This window comes from Polypterus senegalus, chromosome 14 (assembly GCF_016835505.1).
Source record: "Polypterus senegalus isolate Bchr_013 chromosome 14, ASM1683550v1, whole genome shotgun sequence".
NCBI classification, from domain to species: domain Eukaryota; kingdom Metazoa; phylum Chordata; class Cladistia; order Polypteriformes; family Polypteridae; genus Polypterus; species Polypterus senegalus.
Genome location: NC_053167.1, coordinates 84,013,000 through 84,038,416, shown reverse-complemented (window position 1 = coordinate 84,038,416; position 25,417 = coordinate 84,013,000). Strand labels below are relative to the sequence as shown.

The window sequence follows — 25,417 nt, the reverse complement described above, 5'->3', positions numbered from 1 at the left end:
TGCTCTGTATAGAAGTACCTTGATGCATTCTTTTTGTGTGAGTCTAAGAGTAAAGGCTGGATATTCCTCACTTTCAAGTGAAAAACCTCCCCTGAAAACCGTCATCTATCCCTGCAATGCATCTACAAACTGAAATCCCCACCCCCTGCCTATACAGTATGTGATAGCATTGTTTGTCTCTGTCTGTGCCAAACTCATTTTGTAGAAGCTCTAAGAAAACCAGTCCAGTATGGAGTGACTGTAGAAATAATGAGTCGTACAAAGGTCTCGTATATAGAGAATGATTTGGTAATGCAGTTTTGCTGAGGTGCAGCAACTTTTTTATTATCGTTCTATAGAATGGATTATTTTGCACAATAAGAATCTAGGAGTTGGTGGGAAGGGTTATCAGCTTTCAACAGTCCAATTTTAGAACTCGCCTTTTCTATTACATGATTATGAGAAGCTGGCCACAAGCCAGGAGCTAACCCCAAATTGAATGCCAGTACATCAGAAAGCAAACTAATGCTCATACCCACACTAACTCAGACCAAGTCAATTTAGATTGTCATGCATTTCTTTTCACAGACCTTTGGAAGTTAAGGCAACCTATTTTAAAATGGCACAATTTAAGATAAAGATCTAGTAGAAGATATGTTACACATGCATGTGATGCTGCATAATGTATATAATGTATGCAGTTCTCCTTCTGTATCAGAAACAGCTGTATAGAGTTTATATATATTTTTTTCCAAGAGCTGCTGTTATTACTTACAAAAACAAATTGTATCATACAAATCAAAATTTAAACAGTAAAAGTATTCTTTCTGATAGATGTTCTCCTACCATGAATGCACCATTTATATAAACTTATAATATTACTATAATACAAAATGTTATATAATAATTAAACATTACAGCATAATACAGAGAAAGAACAAAATCAAAAATATAGATAATAACAATACACTGATATTTAAAAAATAAACATTGTGATTTGGAGACACAGACATGACAAAAGGTTGTCAGGCCTCTAAATGTGACACATAAAGCAGCAACAACATGCAGGTTTCAGCCTGACTAGGCTATAAATGGAGAAACCTGTCTTTAGAGTTTAAAATATACATTAAAGCTTTCAGAAATATCAAAAATGTCTTCCATAGAGGGTGAAAATTTGAATACTGTAGCTTGAAGAAACAGTTCAAAGGTGAAATCTTTATTAATGAGAGTGTTTATTTACATGACTAAAATATAAGAAAAATGCTCAAAAGAGCGAAAAGGAGATACCTTAAAAGACAATCCAAATATAAAGTCCAAAAACACAATCCAAGAGCAAAATTCAAGAAAGATAGCAAAATGATTACAAAACAAGAAAAATTCAATGAATGAACACGCACTTTAAACTTTTCACCAAGTAAATGCACTACTGGCCTCCAGAGAAAGGCAGAGCTATAAAATAAAAGTGGCCCCACCCCCTGGGGCTCCACCCACAAGATACATGTGAATGGAGGCACATTTAAGAAAACAGTAAATAAATGTACTAAAACATAAATAAATTAACAATCATAACAGAAATTATGTAAAAATACATAACATAATTAAAAATTAATAAAAACAACAATAATACAGTATACTGTACATAAAATCAGGCTGACACATAACAAAAGATTAAATAAACAAAAAAAACAAACTTGAATGTGACCTTGGCTGAAACAAAACAAAAAGAGAGCCCAGCATTATAACCTCAAAGGGGCCCGTGCCATCATAACAACCAGAATCAGTCAACCCGTTTACATGATAAAAAAGCAGGATGCACACTTTTGACTTTCTCGTGTCCTGTCTATTGTCAGTGGCTTCCTATGCACCTTACCAATTTTAAGCTAATGCAGAAAAAGAACTTTAAGAACTACTCAGGTAACATTTGCAACCTGAAGATTTATTAAATGAAGGTGAAGGTTGATGGGAACAAGTCAGGCTTGGAATCTGTATGTTTTGTTTTAGGCTTTAATATTCATATGTGACAACTCTTGTATTTCCTTACAAATAACAGTTTCGTTCAGCAATGAGAGCTACTATTAAAGGAGAAAGACTGATTAATTTATGGTTTTAAGGAACAAGTAATATGGCAAAGCTAAATGAATATATGAAAATAAAACTATGAAGACAATTTCCCAGTACAGTTTTAACACCCCACCCAACTCTTTCATCAGTCACAATTTTAATATGGACTGACCTCTTTCATCTGACCTTTTTGTTTTACCACAGAGTAGCAGTAGACTGCATTTGTTGAACAGATTGGATTTTAGTAACCCGTGCAAGAAAATGAGCTGTATTTAGATAAGAATTTATTTATTTATTTATTGATTGTAACAATGGCTAGAAATTATGAGGATCTTTCCTTGGCACTAGAAGAGTCTTTGTCAGAAAATGGGACTGCATTTAGCCAACAGCTGGGAGAATATTAGCCAACACTGTTTCTTGTAGATAGCTAGTATCTTAATTATCAAGCACTAGGGAAATTTAGGGGGTAGTGATGGGTCTTAATTACCCATATGCTCAGAATCCTGGCAGTTGCCCCAGTGGAACATTTTATCAACTTCATATAGTTAGATTTGGCTCATCTTTCTTGCAGTGGTCCTTGAAGTGATAAAAAGATGGCTCTCAGTGAAGCAAAACCTGTGTCGGTGATATAAAAGTGAGAAAAATTGAAGCAAAATGTATTTGATTTACTGTACAGGGCTTTCCATGTGACAAATAAAAATTCACAACTTATTTTCTCTTATGAGTAACACCCTTGTTAATGTAAGAAAATATTCACAATGTGTTTTATTGCTTCTGATGATTTAATTCTTATGTGATTGTGGCAAAATACTGATGCATTTATTAAAATGAGGGAGCTAAAGACTGGCATATGATTTGTTTAGTTTTGATTTTAATTCATTACTTTACATTAACAACACATATTGTGATATTGGATCTGCATGCCACAAAGGCATGCTTTCTTGAACCTATTTAACCTTTACAGTTCTGTCTACCATAATATACAATCAAAATATTTATGAATAAGTTTGTTCCTTTTTAAAATGCAGCTGCGCAATGCACCCTGATCATAGTTATTATTTTTTACTCTTGAAGGGATCATTTCCTGTGGAGAAATAGCTTAGCATGTCATGGCTTCATTTGTCCTACATAGATTTCCCAACATTTCTGCAAGATTTGCTTTCCTATTCTAAAATTGTCAGTTGGATGCACACAAGCAGTAAAATATTCAAATTTAACCATGAACGTAATTTTGTACAGTGCAGCCTAAACAGGCAGTGAAAAATGCATACAAATGTGTTTTTATCACAAATATTAATCATGCACACCACAACACTGTACATATTATAATCTTTATGATTAATCTTTGGTTGCTGAAAATCTTTCCTTAAATGTTATCATGGGTGACAAATTCAAGTGAATGCAGTCAAACTTGGTGAAATGCAATTGTGTTCTTATTAGAAACAGAACAGAAATGACTTGGTAAATTTCACCATGTAATTTCCTTATTTTATGAAATAAACACATTTCATGAAAGCATAACTACATTACATTTTGACTTTCATCTTGCATAGATGGAAAACTATGTAACAATTAATCATTTCTTAATTGTAGCAAGCACAGCATCGGAATATTAAACAAACTTTGGCTTTGACAAACTGAGGCAGTATCATTAATATTTATTGACAATATTTTCTTGCATACAGATTTTTATGTGCATGAATGATTTAGCAAATCGTGCTGTATACTTGTGAGGTAATTTTTGAAGCAGCTATTTTAGTGACACAGGAAAAAAAACAACTAACATTTCAAACAAATTATGTTTTCTAAATGAAATTGTGAACTTAAAATAAATGCATCATATTTGAAAGATTTGAGAACTGAGGAAACCCAGGAGCTGTAGTTCAATGTTTAAATCACATTCATATATCTATTTGCATTTCAGGCTACAGACACATGTACAATATGTTGTCATGTTCACTAAACTTTAAAAGAAATTTTGTAAGTCAGTGTTTTATTGTGTAGATGTGTGATTGGGCTTAGAGTGCAGCATTTTAATATATGTACATGTTTACCGTTCATTGTTAAAAAAAAGTAATTGATACAAATAAGAAAGTACATGGGCAGCATGGTGGCGCAGCAGTAGCGCTGCTGCCTTGAAGTTAGGAGACCCGGGTTTGCTTCCCGGGTCCTCCCTGCGTGGAGTTTGCATGTCCTCTGGGTGCTCCGGTTTCCTCCCACAGTCCAAAGACATGCAGGTTAGGTGCATTGGCGATCCTAAATTGTCCCTAGTGTGTGTGCTTGGTGTGTGTGCGTGTGTGTGCCCTGTGATGGGCTGGCACCCGGCCCAGGGATCTGTTCCTGCCTTGCCCCCTAAGTTGGCTGGGATTGGCTCCAGCAGATCCCCGCAACCCTGTAGTTAGGATATAGCGGGTTGGATAATGGATGGATGGAAGAAAGTACATTTTAAACAAATATTTGTTTTTTATTTGGACAATAAAGGTCCAAGAGAAGAGAACTGACCTTACAAATACAGTTGTAATGGTCACTTACTATGAGAAATAAAGCTAGCAGCTAAAAGTGTACATAGGATACATACATTACACCTTGCCTGAAGAAGGCGCCTGAGTTGCCTCGAAAGTTTGCATATTGTAATCTTTTTAGCTAGTCAATAAAAGGTGTCATTTTGCTTGACTTCTCATTAGGAGACATACAGAACAGGAAATATTTGTACATGATTGTATTTTACTTTGCCTTTCTACAGTAAGAGGATGAGTGTCCTCTTTAATATGGAAACCTAAAATGGTTGTTTGATAGTGAACTCATGTGTACATGGACTCGATAATGTGTTGAAAGTTTGACTCAATGACGTTTATTAATATGACTACAGTGTTTACAGTAGACGTGGTACTGCATCAAGCCCTGATACCTTGTTGTATTTTATCATACATATATTAAATCCAGTTTAAGATGTTATGACTCGGAGGACATGACATTAAGCATCATGTACCTTAATAAAAGAATAAGGGTCTCTGTGTCTGTCTGTGTGTTTATCCGATTGCTATGTCTGTGTCATTCCAAAAGATTGCTCATCAAATACATTTTTAGTAATAAAATGCATTGCATTTATAAGTCCAATAGGTAAAGTAACACTGATTTTACAAATCCCATAACAAATGGCATATAACAGAGACATATGCATTGCATGGTGCACTGCAGACGTCAACACTGAAGTCTACATTTATTCCTTAGATTTCAGCCCATCTTAAATGGGTAGCACAGCTAGTTAAGTCAACTTGCAGACAGGTAAATTAAATCTATGAAGGGATGCAACTGATCAGTAGTGACGTTAAGAGGTACTGAAAAGTCACAGTATGGCATCAAGTATTAGCAGTCACTCTCATGTTTTGTGTATTGTTGATTACTTGATACTGCACTTCAAGGTGAAGATTTTGAGCTTTCAATAGAAAGTAACAAAGTGAATGCTGCTGAAAAACTGCATCCGCAGTGCAACATGTATTATTAAGAGTGTGACTTAGCAGTGCACAAAATTTGTTGTTTTGATTTGCATTATATGCTTCCAAATTGTCAAGTGCAAAGAACTCTTGCACATGTTACTTGTATGCTTTCCCCAATTTGAGTAATAATAAAGAATTTTGACATTTGTTCACAAAAAGTGTTTTTTTCTGAAAAAATAAAATCGGCGTACAGCCATGATGAAAAATTAATTAAGCCTCAAAAGAGTTGACTCATCCAGTTTATTTTCCAATCCCACTAATTTGAGATAATAGCTCATCATAGGGAACATTTTTATACAAACAGAAAGGGTCATCTTTTATTTCACAAATTAGCCCTCCTTAGATATTTTTTTTATATGAGAGGAAACTGGAATAACTTGAGAAGATCCATTTGAATGTGGAAGAATGTGGATGTTCCCCACATATAGCAACCAGGCAAGGATTTAAACCCAAAACTCTAGAGTTGTGAGCTTGCAGTGCTTTCTGCTTTGTCTCTGCACTGCACTGTAAATTGAATTGTTTTACACTATAACAGGCAAGTTGTGACAAAGAATGTGACTATTTACTGTCTGAATAATTAATCTTTTCAGCCACTATTTGTTGTGTCATTGTTTGGCTATAGTACTCCTTTAAAACAATTGCTTAAATTATGTAGTACAATTTTTTATTTCAGATACAAATCTCCTTTACAAAAACAGTCAACTTGATGTTAATAAAATATTAATACACATGAAATTGAAAAAGGTTATTTTATAGCATAAGCAACCCTTATATTAGTGCACTTTTTAAAATACATTGTGTACATTGTGTGTTTCGGGTCTTTCAACATAAGACACCCTCGCCCAGGCGACTCACCCAGGGGGTGGTCAGTCCCCAGCTTGCATCCCAGCAACTATCCACCATTGAGCCTCCCTCTTCTGCCTGAGACACCTAGTGGCACCCTCTGCAGCCTCTGTAATGGCTTTGATGGCTCTACTCTTTTCCACTCTCCCATGCCTGATTTAGCCATTACTCGACAGAGAGCGTGACCTGTGATGCCTTAACATCCCACCTCTATTGGGTGACAGCTACTCTTCCAACCCTGCATTCCTGCATTTCTGGTACTTTGCACGTTTCCTGTTTTTCATCCATGCACTCCTCCCAGGGTACAGTGAATTCTACCATGGTCACTTGTTTAGTGGTGTTAGAGAAAATTACCATTTCTGGGTGGAGCGGTGTTGTGGTGAAACATTCCGGAAACCTTAGATGCTTGCCCATGTCTACCCTCATATGCCAATCAGCAGATGAGTTGAGGAGGCCCACTGCAGATCTGGGTTGCGTGCTGTACTTCTCACTTGCCTTAATGAAGGTAATGGACTGCTTACGTCAGTGTTGTTTGCTGGTGGTTATAATAATAATAATAATAATACATTTTATTTATAGGCGCCTTTCAAACACTCAAGGACACCGTACACTTTACACAACACCCAACACACAATACAGTACAGTGTTTACATAGAGAAGGCAAGTTTAAAAAGATGAGTTTTAACTGAAGACTTAAACAGAGAGAATGAATTAATGTTTCTAATCTCAGGAGGCAGTGCATTCCAAAGTCGGGGGGCAGAACGACCGAAAGCTCTGTTCCCCATTGTGGAAAGACGAGCGGAAGGAACAGTCAATTTAATTGAGGAGGATGATCTAAGAGTACGGGAAGGGGTGACGATGTGGAGAAGGTTAGACAGGTATGGGGGGGCTAAATCATGAATAGCTTTAAAGGTTAGCAGAAGGATTTTAAACTCAATGCGGAACTTGACAGGGAGCCAGTGAAGTTGATGCAGAACAGGAGTGATGTGGTGAGTAGAAGGAGATCTCGTGATAATACGGGCGGCTGAGTTCTGGACTAATTGAAGTTTGTGAAGAGTTTTTTGAGGGAGACCAAAAAGAAGAGAGTTACAATAGTCAAGGCGAGAGGTGACAAGGCTATGAACAAGAACTGCAGCAGAGTGAGGGGTGAGAGGGGCGGAGACGGTTGATATTACGTAGGTGGAAGTAGGCAGATCGTGTAATAGTATTGATGTGTGAAAGAAAGGAGAGGTTATTATCCAAGATGACACCAAGACTTTTGGCCTGAGAGGAGGGGGATAGAGTACAGTTATCAATTATAATAGGGAAGTTATGGGATTTGGATAATGTGGATTTTGTACCAATAAGAAGGATCTCTGTTTTATCACTGTTGAGTTTAAGAAAATTAAATGTAAACCAGTTTTTGATTTCGGCCAGACATTCAGTAAGGGTGGTAGGTGGGAGGGTGATTGTGGGTGAAGTTGAAAAATAAAGCTGGGTGTCATCTGCATAACAGTGGAAATGGATATTATATTTCCTGAAAATATTGCCCAGAGGAAGGAGATAGATGGTGAACAGAATGGGGCCCAGGACAGAGCCTTGAGGTACTCCTGATGTAACGGATACAGAGTGAGATGAAAATGATTTGAGCTGTATGAATTGGGAGCGGCCAGAAAGGTAGGATGTGAACCAGTTATAGACATTGTGGGTGACACCAATGGAGGATAGTCTATTGAGAAGAATGGAATGAGAAATGGAGTCAAAAGCCGCACTCAAATCAAGTAGTATGAGGATAGAGAGTAAGCCGGAGTCTGCTGCCATGAGAAGATCGTTAGTTATTTTGATTAATGCAGTTTCTGTACTATGGAGTGGGCGGAAACCAGACTGGAATTGTTCATACAGGTTATTCAGGGATAAGTGAGAGTGGAGCTGTTTGGCTACCACTTTTTCTAGGATTTTGGATAAGAAAGGTAGGTTAGAGATCGGACGCAGGTTGTTAAAATTAGATGGATCAGCGCCGATTTTTTTTAAAATTGGGGTTACTACAGCAGTTTTGAATGAAGCAGGAACAATTCCAGTTGAAAGAGAAGAATGGATAATAGCAGATATAATATGGAGCAGAGATGGAAGGCAGGCTTTGACAAGTGATGTAGGTAAGGGGTCAAGCAGACAGGTGGATGACTTAGAATGAAGGATTATATCTGATATTTCTAAGGTGGAGGGAAGTTGAAAGAAAGAAAAAGGGTGAGTAGATGGGAAGAATTCAGAAGGAGTAGTGTGAGCGGATTGCAAAGCAAGGTAGTGGTGGATACTCTCGATTTTGTTCATTCGTTTCATTTGTTCATTCGTTCATTTGTTTTGTTGGTTATGGCAGTAGCTACTGTCTCTGCAACTGCTCTCAGCACTTGGTTGTGCTGCCAATGACAATGTCCTTCCACAAGTGCTTGGGCAGCTGCTGGGAAAGTTCTCGAGAGATCCTCTACCCGAGCAAACAGCACAAGATGGCGACTTACTCTTGTCCCAGACGTGGAAGTTCTCAGGACTGTATAGGCTGTCATACATAGTCTGAATCAGAAAGCAGACATGGTAGTAGTCTGCTTGCACAATGTTTTCCTACATTACTTTCCACTGCTCTACTAATTCCCACCTTGTCCATGCTCCTTGATGTTTCAGACAGACCATACACACCTGCTTGAATTTCCTCCTGGAAACGATTGTGTCTCTGTTTGCCCTGGGTTGTGTGAACGTGGATTCTGTGGAAGTACTGAAGACCAGCTCAGACTGAGGCCACATTCACCACCAGCTCCCTCTGCCTCAACCGAGATTCTACCATCTGTAATGCCTTCCACTTCCCCCCTGTTCTCACATTAATACCTGCTGCGGCTACTTCGGGGTCTTTCGAGTGTCTATATAGGAGTGCCGCTCTTGTACGTAACACCATATACTCCTTTTTCTGGCCACTAAAGGGCAGCTGCAAGGTGTTACTGCTGTCATAAAGTGGTGTACAATTAAGGCTGTGTGGAAAACCAAGCCACCTCCGCAGGTAGCTGCTAATTCTCTTCTCTACCAACTTGACTGTTGTCAAAGAGACCTCCTATACCAGCAGCGGCAAAAGTATCCTGGGCAGGATAGCATGTTGGTAGAACCAGGCCCTAAATCTTCCTGGTAGACCTGATTTGTCTACCTTCATAAGCCACTTTTCCAGGTCTTTGGTGGTCTTTTTGATGGAAATGGAGGCTGGTATCAAATACTTTCTCCGGACTCTTTACCAACTGCTCCGAGATGGATGGTATGATGTCGCTAGATAGTGCAGAGTGGAACTTATCCACAATCTGACCCTTCTTCAGCACAAGTGACCTAGTCTTGCTTGGTCTGACGCTCAACCTTGCCCATTTGATAAGTTTCTCTAGGCTTTGGAGGACCCACCTTGTACCAGGGACTGATGTTGTGGTGATGGTAAGATTATCCGTGAAAGCCCTAATCGGTTGTTTGCCATGTACTTGATTTTCTCCTGGGGCCTCTGCATTCCATCTCTGTGGATCTGACAACCATTTTCATGGCTAGGGCAAACAGAGTAACTGTTTAGTAAGTTATTTGTAAAACTGGTGAAAAATATATTTAACAAAACTTACTTTATATCTGGGACAAACTATTTCAGTTTACCACACTGAATGTTAATGGTAATGTAACAGAGGATTTCTTGCATTTGACAAGGAAACTCTCAAATGAAGGTACCAGTCTAGTAGTAGGATGTTGTACCGTGTTAGCCATTATGGATGTACTTAGAAGTCAAGCAAAATTACTCCTTTTATTGGCTAACTGAAAAGATTACAATGTGCAAGCTTTTGAGGCAACTCAGGCCCCTTCTTCAGGCAAGATGTGGTCAGATATGAAATTTCTCCAATGGGAGTGGCACTGTGCACATGTATTGTATGGCACACTTATAGTTGCCAGTCACGCCTGCTGTCAGGATTCCTGTGATCTTTTGTCGGTATTTGTTGTTTTTTCCTACTCTCTTGCTTGAATTTTTAGTTTGTTTTACATTTTTAATATATCCTCAAGCCCTTATCCTTTTACCTTATTCCTTTTTTTATTGAGATGAGGTCTGTAATTGAATTTACACCCTTAGAGACTATGCTCACTTCGATCACAGTTACCTGAATGGTATTGAAAGACACTTACTGCCACATATACTTTGGTTTTTAAATTATTACATAATTGGCCTTTGATTCTACTATTTTGGATTTTAAACTTTTGGTTTAAACTTTATTATGGTGTTGTTTAATTAATAAACAGCTGTCTTTTTGTTCTTTTCTTATTTTGTTTATCTGTAAATGTCTTATCTCTTTCTCTTGTTTAAATTATCCAAAGAGTAAAATTTTCATGTTGGGTGATTTTGGCTTTCTTGTTTGTGAAATTCTTGAAAAATGTATATTACATTAAATCAAAAAGTGAGCTACAAGGTGACTTTAGCCAACTTTTGTACATGACTTGCTGCACACAACTGTTATTCAATACAAATAGAATTGCAATTGTCATAAATTAAAATAAAAAATAGGAACAGTTATCTAAGTACAATTGGCTAAGTGGCAGAGAAAAAAGTTTCATGTTTAATGTGCAGGTGTCAGTAAGAAGCTACTTTGAACGTACTGTAATATGTGTTCCAAGGAAACATACTGTTATCAAGATCTGAGCTGGCCATAAAATCATGCCATGTAAAAATGGCCCTGATGAAAGCTATTGATCTGAATAACAGTCTATACAAAATAAAACAAAAAAGCACTCAAAAATATTTATAGCCAGGTCCCACATACGTATTTATAATGTGCTTGTGGAGCCAACTGGCCTTGGATCCAAGTTTTTATTGGCCCCTACCTTTTATTCACCTCTCTTGTACTGCTTTTTAGCATTTAGCACAATCTGTATCTTCCTAATTTGAGCATGAAAATATTCTTTCACTTTCATATTCATAATATCCATTCAGTACTTCAGCCAACTGTTGAGCAGAGTTTGAATAAAAAGCTTTTTAAATGAAAGAACTTCTTGTCCTTGTATTCTTGTGTATGTATGTTCCCACAAATTATGTGTACCATGTAATGGATTGGCATTCTGGCTAGGGATGGCTTTTGGCCTTGTATTCTTTGCTGTCATGATAGTTTCCCACTCTTATACAAATAATGATCAAAATAGAATTAACATAAGGAAGAGTGTTTATAGCAATTGTTCATGTGGAGTTTGTGCATTCTTTCCATGTCTGTGCAGATTTTCCTCATGACACTACAGTTCCCAACTGGCCCCCATGGCCCTTGACTGGATTAAGCAGATTTGAGAATGCTCAGTTATATTAAAGGTCTTTTTGATTTTTTTCTGTGAAGAATATTAAATGTAGGATCTTTTTATGAAATTAAAGACTATCTCCACTAGTGGCAAGTGAATCTGAATTGGAAGGATGTCAAAATGATTTGAATAAGAACAAATAAATTTATGACCTAGTAATCTTGACCTTAAATGATGCGATATCTTAATATTTATTTATGAAAGACATGAGAGACTTTATAATGTGGAAAGTCATTTTCCTTGGTTGATTCTTTTGTGAGTTCAATAATCCTCAGACTTCTTTCAGTTGCATTGAGCTTTACCTGAGGATAGTAGGATACTTATTTCAAAGTACATGGATTGAGGTGAGATATTTATAATTTAAAATAGTATTAACCTTTAAATCATCCATCCATCCATTTTCCAACCCGCTGAATCCGAATACAGGGTCACGGGGGTCTGCTGGAGCCAATACCAGCCAACGGCACAGGAACCAATCCTGGGCAGGGTGCCAACCCACCGCAGGACACACACAAACACACCAAGGCCAATTTAGAATTGCCAATCCACCTAACCTGCATGTCTTTGGATTGTGGGAGGAAACCGGAGTGCCCGGAGGAAACCCACGCAGACACGGGGAGAACATGCAAACTCCACGCAGGGAGGACCCGGGAAGCGAACCCGGGTCTTCTAACTGCGAGGCAGCAGCGCTACCACTGCGCCACCGTGCCGCCCCCTTTAAATCATTAAAATTTAAATTCTTTTTGGAATATTGTACTGATTGTAACATGAGCGATACGCTCCACAAAACCTAAATTGTATATAAAATAAAGCAGCATAAGTCAAAAGTTTAAAAAACACATTGAATATTAAAAGTCACAGGCTATTGACCCCTATTGTTGGTAATCAAGTCGTCCAAACTATCAGTTTAGATGATTTTATGTCTCATTGTTTTACAGCTAAATAACTGTGCATGGCAAATCCTTCTTTCATTGGTAGGCTTGTCAGAACAGGATGAAATGGTGGCAGACGTGGTAAATGCTGCTCCATATGGCTGAGTTTACAATCTACTCTGATCGCCATCACTGTGAAGTTTTCACATTCTTCTTGTGACTATGTGGATTCTGAAAATGTACAGGTTAGGCTGACTGGCATCTCAGTACAGTGAATTTGGCTATGTTATTGAGTGTGCATTGTGATGTATTGGTGCCCCGTCCAGGGCAGGTTCTTGGCTTGTGTCCACTACTGTCACAATTGGCTCTGACACTTTGCATTTCTGAATTGACCTTTGCAGATGGATTGACAGATTTGGTTTTCACAGGTTTTGCTCATGCCATTGGTATGTCAGAGTTAGGCAACTTTTTAAGCACGTAGTAAAGGAAAAAGTGGGATAACATTGAGAATAATAATATACTGTCAGATCTAATGTGAGATCTGTGTTGGCATTGCTTTGCTGTTTCTCCAAAGCTCCTATCATAGGTTTTTAAGTTCAGTTTCATACAGAGATTTAAATTTTCTACTGTCAATCCTTAGGGCAGGTTATTTTTGATTTAAATGAGAGAAGTTGAGCCAAATGGCAAAACTCATTTTCTGCATTGTACTAGAAGCTGCTGGAAGTTCATTCCATATTTACAGAATGAGATGATCATAGTGATGGAATTTCTTTTTTTGGCTTCATTTCTGTTACTGTTTAAGGCTGGCATGCTGACAAGCAAGGCTTTCAAGGAGTGAAATAAGATCATTAAGTCTGTAACTTTCAGCTTTAAAGGTTCATTTCCACCACATGTAGCAATATGTAGACATCCTTTTTTTAATTCCTGGGCTTTAACAATAAATGCTCTTTCAGCTATAGTACTCCTGTGACTATTTAATGATCAAACAAGCATGCTTTAATAATTTTGGTTAAAGAATCAAGAAACACTGTTACAAGGTTCTTAGGCTTGTTTGAGGTACAGCTATAGGGTATGTAATATTTAGTTTAAACTTAATTAAAAGCCTAAGACATAACAAGATCATATAGTCTAGCACCCTGATTGCTGTGTTACTGATCAAATCAAAAAGGGAAAAAGGAAACTCCTCTGAGGATGGGTTAGTGGTGCTGCTGCTTTGCTACGTGGGGAATGGGGTTCATCTCCCGAATGCTCCCTAATTGGAATGTGCATTTTGTGTGGGTATATTCAGGGTCCAAAGACATATATAGGGGGTTTGGGTAAATTGGCAAAGCTGAACTGTCTCTGATGTGTATGTGTTCACCATGATATGGACTGTTGTCCTGTCCAGGGATTGTTTCTGCCTTGTGCCCAATGCTTGCTGGGATATGCTACAGCTTCCCTGTGACTCTGCTGTGGATAAGTGCACTTGGAAGGTGGAAAATCCTCTGCATATATAGTAATAAAATACAAAGGAAATGCAATGTAAAGTATTCAAACACTTTCTCTACTGTGGTTCCATATCAGGAAAACAGTTTTTAAGTGAGCAGCAATCCTCACATTCAAGGTTTCTTGCTAAAAGAGTGAGAGAGAGAAAGGTTGGGAGTATGTGTTGATAGTGCACCCACCACACGCCAAAGGATTACTTAAAAAGGACCTTCCACAGTATTTAATTAAGCAGGGCATAACCTTCTACACATCTGTCTGAATTCCTGCAAATTCACCTCCCACCCCCATTGCCTCTGTACGGGACTCCAGGCGGATTGGCAACTGCCCATGCTTTTTATGGGGGTTTCAGGCAATGAGCAAGACAAGTTTATGCCAAAGATTAAAGCACTCTCCCTCTGTATATATTAATTTCCGGCAACCCAAGACACAAAGTCATTAAATTGATTTTTAAGTCCAGACAGGTTACATTTTTTCATTCCACAAACTTTGTAACTGTGTGAGTTCTCTTCCTTTGTCAGTCTCTCTCTCTCTCTCCAGCTTACTGAGCATGACTGTCCTAATGAAAGATGAGTCTTGAAAATGAGTCAATAATAGCAGAGTCATCTTTTGCAAATAATAATCAGCCTGGAGCAACCTCACAGGTAGAGTTCTGCCTCTTGCAGATAACACAGGCAAACGTCCTGTCATATTCTCTAGCTCCCTTTACACTTCTTTGGGGTTCCATAACTAGAAGAGGCAGCCCTCTTGCCTTTCCGTTGATCCTCTTTCTTTGGGCTTTCTCCCTTGAATATCCAGTAATCTGTCTGGTGGCTTGTCCTGTAGCACAGATGTCAGGATGCCTTCTATAAAGACAGCAGGATAGGCTCTGAGGCATCTGTATTTCTCATTCCAAATTCTACCAGTTTCCCATGTGCTGCCAGCTTGCTTCACACAAGGAGGCAAAGTGAGCAGTGACCAAATGTATATAATCACCTTTTTCATTTTAGCTAAAATGCATTTAAAGCAACCATGCACTTTTAGCATGGTAAAGCTGCTATATAAATGAAATGTATTAGTATTATTGTTTTTTATTATTATCATGAAAGTACCTTAAAAGCCTAAGTGAAGGTAACAGAGTAGAGATGTCCATGTGTAAATCTGTAACTGTTGGATATGGTGTTTAATTTCATAGATAATATGCCTAGAATCATTAACTCATTACAAGATTGTGGTGGGAATGAGAATGTTGCCAATCCTGGCAACATCAGGCACTTGGCACAAACCAACACAGTATGGAGTGCCTGTCTATTGCAAGATAACACACTCTCACCCATACTTACCCATACTGGGCTAATTTATAGTCACCTGTCAACATTTTCAGGATGTAGATAGATAGATAGATAGATAGATAGATAGATAGATAGATAATTTATTAATCCCAAGGGGAAATTCACATACTCCAGCAGCAGCATACTGATTAAAAACAATATTAAATTAAAGAGTGATAAAAATGTAGGTATAACAGACAATAACTTTGTATAATATTAATGTTTAGCTCCCCAAGCCCGGGTGGAACTGAAGAGTCGCATAGTGTGGGGGAGGAACGATCTCCTCAGTCTGTCAGTGGAGCAGGACAGTGGCAGCAGTCTGTCACTGAAGCTGCTCCACTGTCTGGAGATGATACTCTTTAGTGGATGCAGTGGATTCTCCATGAATGACAGGAGCCTGCTCCGTGCCCGTCGCTCTGCCACGGATGTCAAACTGTCCAGCTCCGTGCCTAAAATAGAGCCTGCCTTCCTCACCAGTTTTTCCAGGCGTGAGGCGTCCATCTTCTTTATGCTGCCTCCTCAGCACACCACCGCATAGAAGAGGGCACTCACCAGAACCGTCTGATAGAACATCTGCAGCATGTTATTGCAAATGTTGAAGGACCCCAGTCTTCTAAGGAAGTAGTCGGCTCTGTCCTCTTTTGCACAGAGCATCAGTATTGGCAGTCCACTCCAATTTATCATCCAGCTGCATTCCCAGGTATTTACAGTATAAGTCTGCACCCTCTGCACACAGTCACCTCTGATAATCACAGGGTCCAGGAGGGGCCTGGTTCTTCTAAAATCCACCACCAGCTCCTTGGTTTTGCTGGTGTTCAGGTATAAGTGGTTTGAGTCACACCATTTAACAAAGTCTTTGAATAGGTTCCTATACTCCTCCTCCTGCCCACTACTGATGCAGCCCACAATAGCAGTGTCGTCAGCAAACTTTTGCACGTGGCAGGACTCCGAGTCGTATTGGAAGTCCGATGTATATAGGCTTAATAAGACTGGAGAAAGTGCAGTCCCTTGCAATGCTCCTGTGTTGCTGACCACAATGTCAGACCTGCAGTTCCCAAGATGCACATACTGAGGTATGTCTGTAAGTCCATAATCCATGCCACCAGGTATGAATCTACTAGGAGGACATATAGAGGATGCTTTTCAGCTGATGGATGTCAGGCCTTAGCCTGCATTTGTTAAAGCCCAACAGGAGCACACTATACTCTGGGAAAGCTGAAAGGGGAAGCAAGATTCAGAGAGCTCTGCATAGTTAGATTGGGCTAGTGATAATGAGTATGTAACATTTTCTGTACATAGTTTTAATGTTTTTTGTGAAAATTGTACAATGTCATAGCGCTCTTCTGAAACAGATGAAAACAAGTAATCCAGTTGTTTCATGTGTGTGCTCATTTGGGCAAGAAGGAAGAAGAGTCTCTCTCTATCTCAGCTCCTGTTTGACAAAAAAAATTAGCACTCTGCATAGAGCTCTGTTTTTAGTTGCTGTTTGGTGAGAAAATGGATGGTTTTGCAAAGAGGTCTGTCACTGGAAAGAAATCTTTTTCTTTTCATTTTTAGGTTGCAAATATAAAATATTGTCTTTGCTAATTGGACTGCATAAAGACTTAACACAGATTATATGATTCTATGCATCACTTATATTTACTGCTAATTGTTTTGATGAAAATAAATATAATTTTGTGGCTTAAAGCCAGTGTCTCTATCTGACTGCTTCTAGCATTGCAGGGAGGTTGGATTGTTCATTCCTTGTCTAATTGTGGTCCATTAACAGCACAAGGGGAAACCTTTGTGCCGTCCACTTCAGATGGTAAACTAGGTTAAAATTAAGGCTTGAAGTAAAGACAGTCCCAGTATGCAAGCAGCCTGCCATAGACATACCATTGGTGAGGTTTTCAGGGGTACATCATAGTGAGACAGGTAGTTACAAGTAACAGTTACATAGCTTGTTTTGATGTTTCTTCCTATACCTCATTTGGAAAAGAACCTAAGATGTTAGTTGGCACCTTTTGAGCATGTCATAGGTAATCTCATAACACAATAAAACAAAGGACAACTGGAAAACCAGGAGAAAACTCACACAAACCATAGAAGCATGTGAAAACGTAACAGATAAAGTGACCAAAATGTGAGAGTGGCTGAGTCTGAGTTAACCTTTAGATCGACAAGTGTCACTTCTTGAGCTGCCTTGTTTTCAGTGCTGGCAAGACAAGTTCTAGCCCCTACCGACACTGATTTGGATTAAGTAGATTTGAAGATGCTATGCTAAGCCATCTTTTTCACTGAGTACATTCATGATTTAAGCTGTGCATACTTTGTTATATTTTGGCATGATTTCTTATAGTGTGAGAAGCCTCACAGGCCAATCAAAATTCCTCCTTCATCAAAATTCATTGTGCTGCGACTGCAATTAGTGTGCATTGTACATTAGATACTGCCACTGCCATGGTCATTTTCATCTTTTTGATTTCAAAAAACTAATATTCATATAGCAACAAACAAAGAACTAAATGGCTAGTGTGATATGTGCCACTAGTTCTCACTGTAAAACAGACAGACAGTATTGTCTGCTCATTCACAACTATCTGCACATCCAGTTGCGCCTCTTTCTTTTCTTTGTAGTTTCAGAACACAGTAAGCAGCACAGTTATTTTCTTTGTTGACATCTTGAGAAGCCTGTGGCCATATTGTTTTTTTTTTATGAATAGGTAAAGTTTTAATAAATGTCAATGGGTAACACTGCTTGTTGAGGTCATGTACACGTATAGTCTGAGTGCCTATTTCGTGGCATGTCTACATACTCATACATTTAAACACATATATGACTGCTGAAGCTATTGTGGAGTGTGACATCACAATATGAAAAAACTGTAAATGATTATAAATAGAAAGTTTGTATAAATGGATTCTACATAGTGAAGTAACTATAGGCACTACTAGTTGCACTGGGCCCATAGAGCCGGGTTACACAAGGTGACTGCTTAGTTGTTGTTTCACAAGGCTTTATTTATTATTAACAGGCTTCCCTATTTGACATTGTAATGAAAGTGTTAAAGATATTATTAATCACACAACTGCATAAAGGTTAATTATAAATTCTTGCCTTTTGTATAGTATATATATTCAATCTTATTTCATTGATGGTGGTGATTTGTGAATAAGATTTGATTTGATTTCATATTTTTTACACTATGGCCCTTGAGATTCTACTTATGCCATCGATACTGCAAGAATATCCAGTATTGGATAAAACATGGACTGTTTGGACTGAAGGAGTGTCACATGCATGTAAGAAGGGCGATGCCAAGAGCTGCACAGAAAGAATGTGACTATGTCAGGTTCAAAGAGGGATGTGAGAGACGTTTTTAGAGAAGCACATTGAAAGTGATTATGAAGAAGATGTAACTCTTGGTACCCGGTGTGTTTTTAATTTATCTTATCTGTTAACATTTTTAAAAAGATTTATATTCTATTTCACCATAGTAAAGGAAACAATAAAACATGAGAAACTATTTTTTATTGTTATGTTTTTGAATCGCAGGTTGTCAGAATCAATTATTTGTTATTAATGCCCTTGAGCTTCTTGTTCTTTTAGATCCTCCCGTTAGTGGTTGCCAACATAGGATCATCTTCTTCCATATTTTTCTGTCCTCTGCATCTTGCTCCATTACACCCATCATCTGCACGTCCTCTTTCACGACATCCATAAACCTTCTCTTAGGCCTTCCTCTTTTTCTCTGGCTTTGCAGCTCTATTCTTAGCATTCTTTTCCCAATATACTCCGCATCTCTCCTCTGTACAACAGACTTTGCCACCCCCAGCTCTGGCTCCTGTTTTTTGGTCAGTGCCACCGTCATTAACCCATATAGCCTAGCTGGTCTCACTACTGTCCTGTACTGTAGACTTTCCCTTTCACTCTTGCTAATACCCATCTCTCAAAAATTACTCCAGACACTCTTCTCCACCCATTCCACCCTGTCTGCACTCTCTTTTTTACCTCTCTTCCACAATCCCAATTACTCTGTACTGTTGATCCCAAGTACTGTATTTATACTCATCCACCTTCTATAACTCTGCTCCCTACATCCTCACCATTCTACTGATCTGCCTCTCTTTTACACACATTTATTCTGTTTTGTTCCTGCTGAACTTCATTCCTTTCCTCTCCAGAGCATATCTCCACCTCTCCAGTGTCTCCTCAACCTGCTCCTTACTATCGCTACAGATCACAGTGTCATCAGCAAACATCATAGTCCATGGGGACTCCTGTCTAATCTCGTCTGTCAACTTGTCCATCACCATTGCAAACAATCCCACCTCCACATTGTATGCATCTGTCACTCCTACCGCAGACCTCACCACTGTCACACTTCCCTCACACATATCCTGTATAACTCTTACATACTTCTCTGCCGCCCCCGACTTCCTCATACAATACCACAACTTCTATTGGAGCACCCTGTCATATGCTTTCTCTAAGTCCACAAAGACACAATGCAACTCCTTCTGGCCTTCTCTATACTTCTCCATCAACACCCTCAGAGAAACATTGTATCTGTAGTGCACTTTCCTCGGATGAAACCATACTGCTGCTCACTAATTATCACCTCCCTTCTTAGTCTAGCTTCCACTAGTCTTTCTCATAACTTAATGCTGTGTCTTATCAATTTTATCTCCCTGTAGTTGCAACAGCTCTGCACATCCCCCTTATTCTAAAAAATCAGTACCAGTACACTTCTTCTCCACTCCTCAGGCTCTCTCTGCCTCTGTACGTCTCCCCCTCTTCTTCTCCTTCTTCGGCCTCTAGCAGCCCAATTTCCGACAGCACCCTATTGGCTAACAGTACTGGTGGTGGCTGTTGTTATCCCGGGCTTCTGGAAATCTGTATTGCTGTCCACATCTTGATCTGGCAAAAGTTTACACCAGATGCCCTTCCTGATGTAACCCTCCCCATTTATCCGGTCTTGGGACCAGCATGAAGAAACACACTGGTTTGTGCATCCCCTGTGGCTGGGTTTAATGCTCATGAGCTGAAGTAATAAAAAGATCATGTCAACTGTAATAGCCACAAAAAAAGCTATACAGTATGTTTACAAAAACAAAATCTTTAAAATTAAATGAGTAAATAAACAGCATTGTATTACTTGTCGAAATAAGATAATGGGTTAAGAGCCATCTGTTCTTATTATAGGTTTCGTTATCCATTGTAAGGAGCTGCAGTCCATAGCGTATTGGTTTATGGCTGAATTTTTAACCTTCAGATTTTTAAGTTAATATGCCATCTGCTTGAAACCTTTATTATAAACATGACTGTGATTTTACTTTTATTTTGGACACTTTTTAATCCCCTGAGGGAAATACATGTTCTACAGGATAGTATTTGTATCATTACTTTCTCTCAATATTGCACTTTAACAACACCCATTAAATAATGACACACAATTCCTTCTGTATTAGCTTGGCTTGCAAAACAAATAGCAAGTATCGCCCAAACTTGGAGAAATGCTGGGTTTTATGAAGTAAAGATCTGCTACAGAGGAGAAAGAGGTTGGGAGTGTGTGCTGATAGCACCTTGCCGCACTCACCACATGATGAACCACAGGGATTGGGACCTGAGTGCAGCAGCTGACAACTCAGCACAACACTGGGACAGTGTGAGGTTTTTACATTGGCTGGAGTGCCACCAACCCTCAAGTTTTCCCTGTAAGTTGGAGGACCTGCTTGCAGGGCTGGATGCAGATTCATGTCATAATCAGGGTGAAGCAATTGCAGGTTAAGGGACTTGCTCAAGGGCCCAAAGGAGTAGAGTCACTTCTGGTATTTATGAGATTCGAACTGGCAGCCTTCCAATTGGAGGTGCAGATCCCTAACCTCAGAACTACCTCTCCACCCTCTACTACAGTTTATCTTAAAATGAATCTTGAAAATAAAGTTGGTTAAAACAAAAACAAGATAAGCCAGCATGGAATATGAAGAGAAGGAAATTTGAAGTTAGAAAAATATTTTTGATTAAGATCTTACATCGTTCTGTTTACTCTCTTTGTATGGTATGGCTCTCAAGTAAAAGCATTGAACTCAAGTAACAGAAATACATCTAAATTATGCGTTATATGCCTTATGTTAGTGAGTGAGTAGATGACTGATATGAGCAATCCATTTTTGATATAACCTATATTCCACTTGGAAGTTATTGTACTTAAATGCATCTGGAGTCTGATTTTCTCAGCCATGGTTTTGACTAAAAGACTTTTAGTTCAGTAACTATGTCATTGACATTTGTAACTTCTTCTTCAGGACTACTTTCCATAGAGCCTGTTGTTTTTATAGAAAAACATGTTGTTTGTGTCAATCTACTTCTATCAAAGTATATATTTCTACTTCTCTTCTGCTTCTCCATTAGTTTAGTTTGTTCCCCCAATATATCTCTAGCCTATTTCTTGATACATGCTGTAAGGTGTTTATTGACCCATTTGGTCATATATTACAGCAAGGCAGGAAAAAACCATGTGAAGGGCACCAGTCCACATTAGGGTGCCATTACAAAAACACCCACACAGGGCAAATATAGAATCTCCAACTAACTTAATACATAGGTCTTTGAAATGGTGGAGAAAAATATAAACATGCGGAGATAAACCCATGCAGACCTTTTTAGAATATGCAGACTTCACATGGACAATGCCCAAAAGGATGATTTAAATTCAGGCTGTTGGATTTGTAAGTAAGTAACATTAACCACTGTGCTACACTTCGTCTCACCAAATATAAAAATCGGTACTATGGTTTAGTGTCTACTCTCTTGAAACAAAATGGTGGCTATGAATTCCAACCAATGCATAACTGAAAATAAACTGCCAAGCATTTGATTAACAGGACAATTCTTTTAGTAATAGAAAAAAAATCAGCAGCAAACGGTTTAAGAAAAAGTTATATTTTAACCATTTAACAATAAATATAGGGCATTTTGTAGGGCGAGCATTGGTTTAGTGGGGTTGTAAATGGTGCACACAGTGGAGCTGCAAGGAGTTAACTTAGCATGGTGAAAGGTTAAGCTACTTAAAGGATCAAATGCCATTGAAGGTAAGCCTTTAATTTCAGCACACATCACTACTGGGTGATATGTTTCTGGTTGTAAGATTTCTCTTTGAAATGATTTGTTGTTAAGTTTCAAAATATTTATAACAGACAGTTAAGGAGTTTTCACACCTTGCACCTCATCTGGAGCATTTTTTTCGCAAGTCTGGAGTGATTTCCCCTGTAGCCTGCTTCGTTTCTGTAGATGTAGACATGCAAATCACATTTTAGTGTAGACCAGATCTCTTCAAGAAAGGCCCCCTAATAAAACAAACTCGTTAGAAAGACAGGGCCAGTTATGGGAAGCACTCTGGAACCCCTATAGGTGTTAGTTATAGAGGGAATTAAACCAATGCTGCACATCCTCTCTCTGGCACACTAACACTAAGTACTTTCAGCCAATGAATCATTCAGCAGAATTGTGTGAAAAAATGCTACTGGGGCTCCTTTATACCAAGAACAATACACCTTCATAATGCCTCACTTTGACTGTGACTGCCAAGCCAGAAGTTTTCTTTCTTTTTAATTTTCTTCCTTTTTAGTCATTCTGGTATGTGTTCAGACCATAGTGTGTGTATATATGCTGTATTTATGTATATTTATCTATCTATCGATTTATGTATTTATTTATTTAATGAGCTTCTGTAAAAAGCCATGTTTCCTCCTGAGGACAAATAAAGTTCTATCTATTTATTTATCTATCTATGTACAGTAAATGTACTGAGACCCTTTGGAAATACCAAGCGAACCAAGGAATAATTTTTGTAAGATATGTGATTAAACACAGGACTGGTCTCATAAAAGGAAATTTTTTTCATTATGGGAAACATTTGTATGAGCTGTAGTTGCTACTCTGCACTGTTTTTGCAGGTAATTTGGTAATCTTATGCTGTCATACAATTAAATCCACATATCTCTCTATTATAAAAAAAATCCTGGAAAGGAAAAGCAGGGCGACGATACGTGATCTTCTCGGAAGTTCTTAGAAGACACTTAAAAGACCTGTGAGACGCAAATATTATCAAATAACACTCAGTCGTGTAAAGGCACATAGCACACACAGATCATGTGCTCTCAGCACATGTAAAGCATATAAGGACAATGTGTTCTTGATGAAATGTCAACGAAAGAAGAAAAAAGAGCAGAGCGGAGAAAAGAGACCCAAAAGCGTTGGAAAGAAAAAGGGCAGATAAGAGATGCAGTGGAATTCAAAAGGCTCAAACAAAAGATGGTGCGATACACATGCAGAGAAAGGTAAAGAATATGAAAGCAGTAAAATTTGAAAGTATTGTAGCGTCCCAGCCAGGTTGAAGCCTTTTTTGTTTTAAGTGACTGTTAGGTCCGATTGAGGGAGGGTGGAGTACAGCACGGAAGACTGATAGCAGCACGACGGCACCTCCTTAGCATGCATTCAGCCGAAATGATGACAACGCGAACAGCATATATCGTCCTGAGAAAGAGATTTAACGATGCCCGGGGCCGGAAATAAAGGACAAGTATTGTGTTTACAACGTCACGCGAGACAAGGCAGTAAGACATCATTTAAAACAAGTCCACGGACATCTAACCTAGCAGTTGTTGGATTGCTGTTGGCGGACACCCTTCATGTGCTCCCAGCTCTTAAAACAACGACAAGAGACAAACAAAACACGCAGCTCACCAGCAGCAAAAAGCCTGCTGATGATCAGAATGCTTCTCCTTAGTGTGCGTTTAGCCAAACTAACCCTCGTTGACCCCCCCACTCCACCCCCTGCACAACGTGAACGACAGAGATGCAAAGTGGCTAAAGAACAGCTGCTGGACAGGCTTTGAAATGATCTGGCAGCGAGACAAGCAGAACAGGAAGCTCACCAGCAGCAGAAAGACAGCAGATGATCTGACAGCATCTCCTTAGCGTGTATTCAGCCGCACCTCCTTCACAATGCAAGCAACGTTATACGTCCTGCGAGAAAGAGATGTAACCACACTCGGGTCAGGAAATAAAGTATTGTTTTTACAAAAGTTTGAAAATAAAAGTTAAAATAATGCATTTGTAACAATTGCCATGAAACTAACAATCTTTTTTAATTGTATATTTGGTAAACAAAACCTGGGGGTGGGCGAGCGAAGTGAGCAGGGGGTGGAGCTCCCTAGTTAAATAAAAAAAGGTTTCAGTTCACATGTGATCACATAAAACATCAACACACATACAGAGTTGATGAGAAATGAATGTGCTGTGCGTCTAATGATCAAACACCCTAATCTTCACCATGGGTGTCCCCTCCATGTGAATGCACTTCGGGCACGGTGCGGAGACTGGAGGCACATTCAGTTTGATAGTATGTAATAAATGTTCATCAAACTTTTCAAACTGAACATTAATAACACATATTTAAAGACAGTAGATGTGTGATTTTAGATAAACTTAATAGTGGCAACGTTCATATAGCAGGCTACTGGAGAGTAAACATGCAACATCACACAGTGAAATTAAATTCATCTGATGCATTGACTGTCTAAATGAAATTGAAGCACAGCACTGTATACCCTCAACAGAGCTTGCCGTCATCTGTATAGTTGCCTAAATGAAATGTGTCCTTTCTGTAGGATGTGAAGTAACGCATCATGTTTATGCCCTCTTCTAATTATCAGATAATTGTCATTCTACTCACAGAGCTGTGTTTTGGTAAACAAACCACATTGCTATTACACATATGCAGCTCTTGTGAACCCTCCAGGATGATTTTTCCCATGAAAAAAATTCACTTCTACCCAATGAAAGAAATCCATGACATGTCCATGGGGTGTTACTTCTGGTTTGATTGAAAGAGGTTTTCTCTGAAAAGTAACTGAACTAACTGGTGACAGAAACAAAGAAACAAATAATCTCCTGGTTCAGCGCAAAGTAAATGGTCTATTAGTGTGAAAATGCCATCACACATTCAAAGAATTTCTACGTTTGCTATTGTTAAATAAGGAAGAAATAATTTGTAGGCTATGACTGGAG

At 38.7% G+C, this 25,417-nt stretch overlaps 1 protein-coding gene across 1 annotated transcript in view; it reads left to right on the top strand.

Annotated features, from left to right (window-relative positions):
• brinp2 (bone morphogenetic protein/retinoic acid inducible neural-specific 2) overlaps positions 1-25,417 on the top strand; it is a 328,788-nt gene that overhangs the window by 99,352 nt on the left and 204,019 nt on the right. The window lies entirely within an intron of this gene.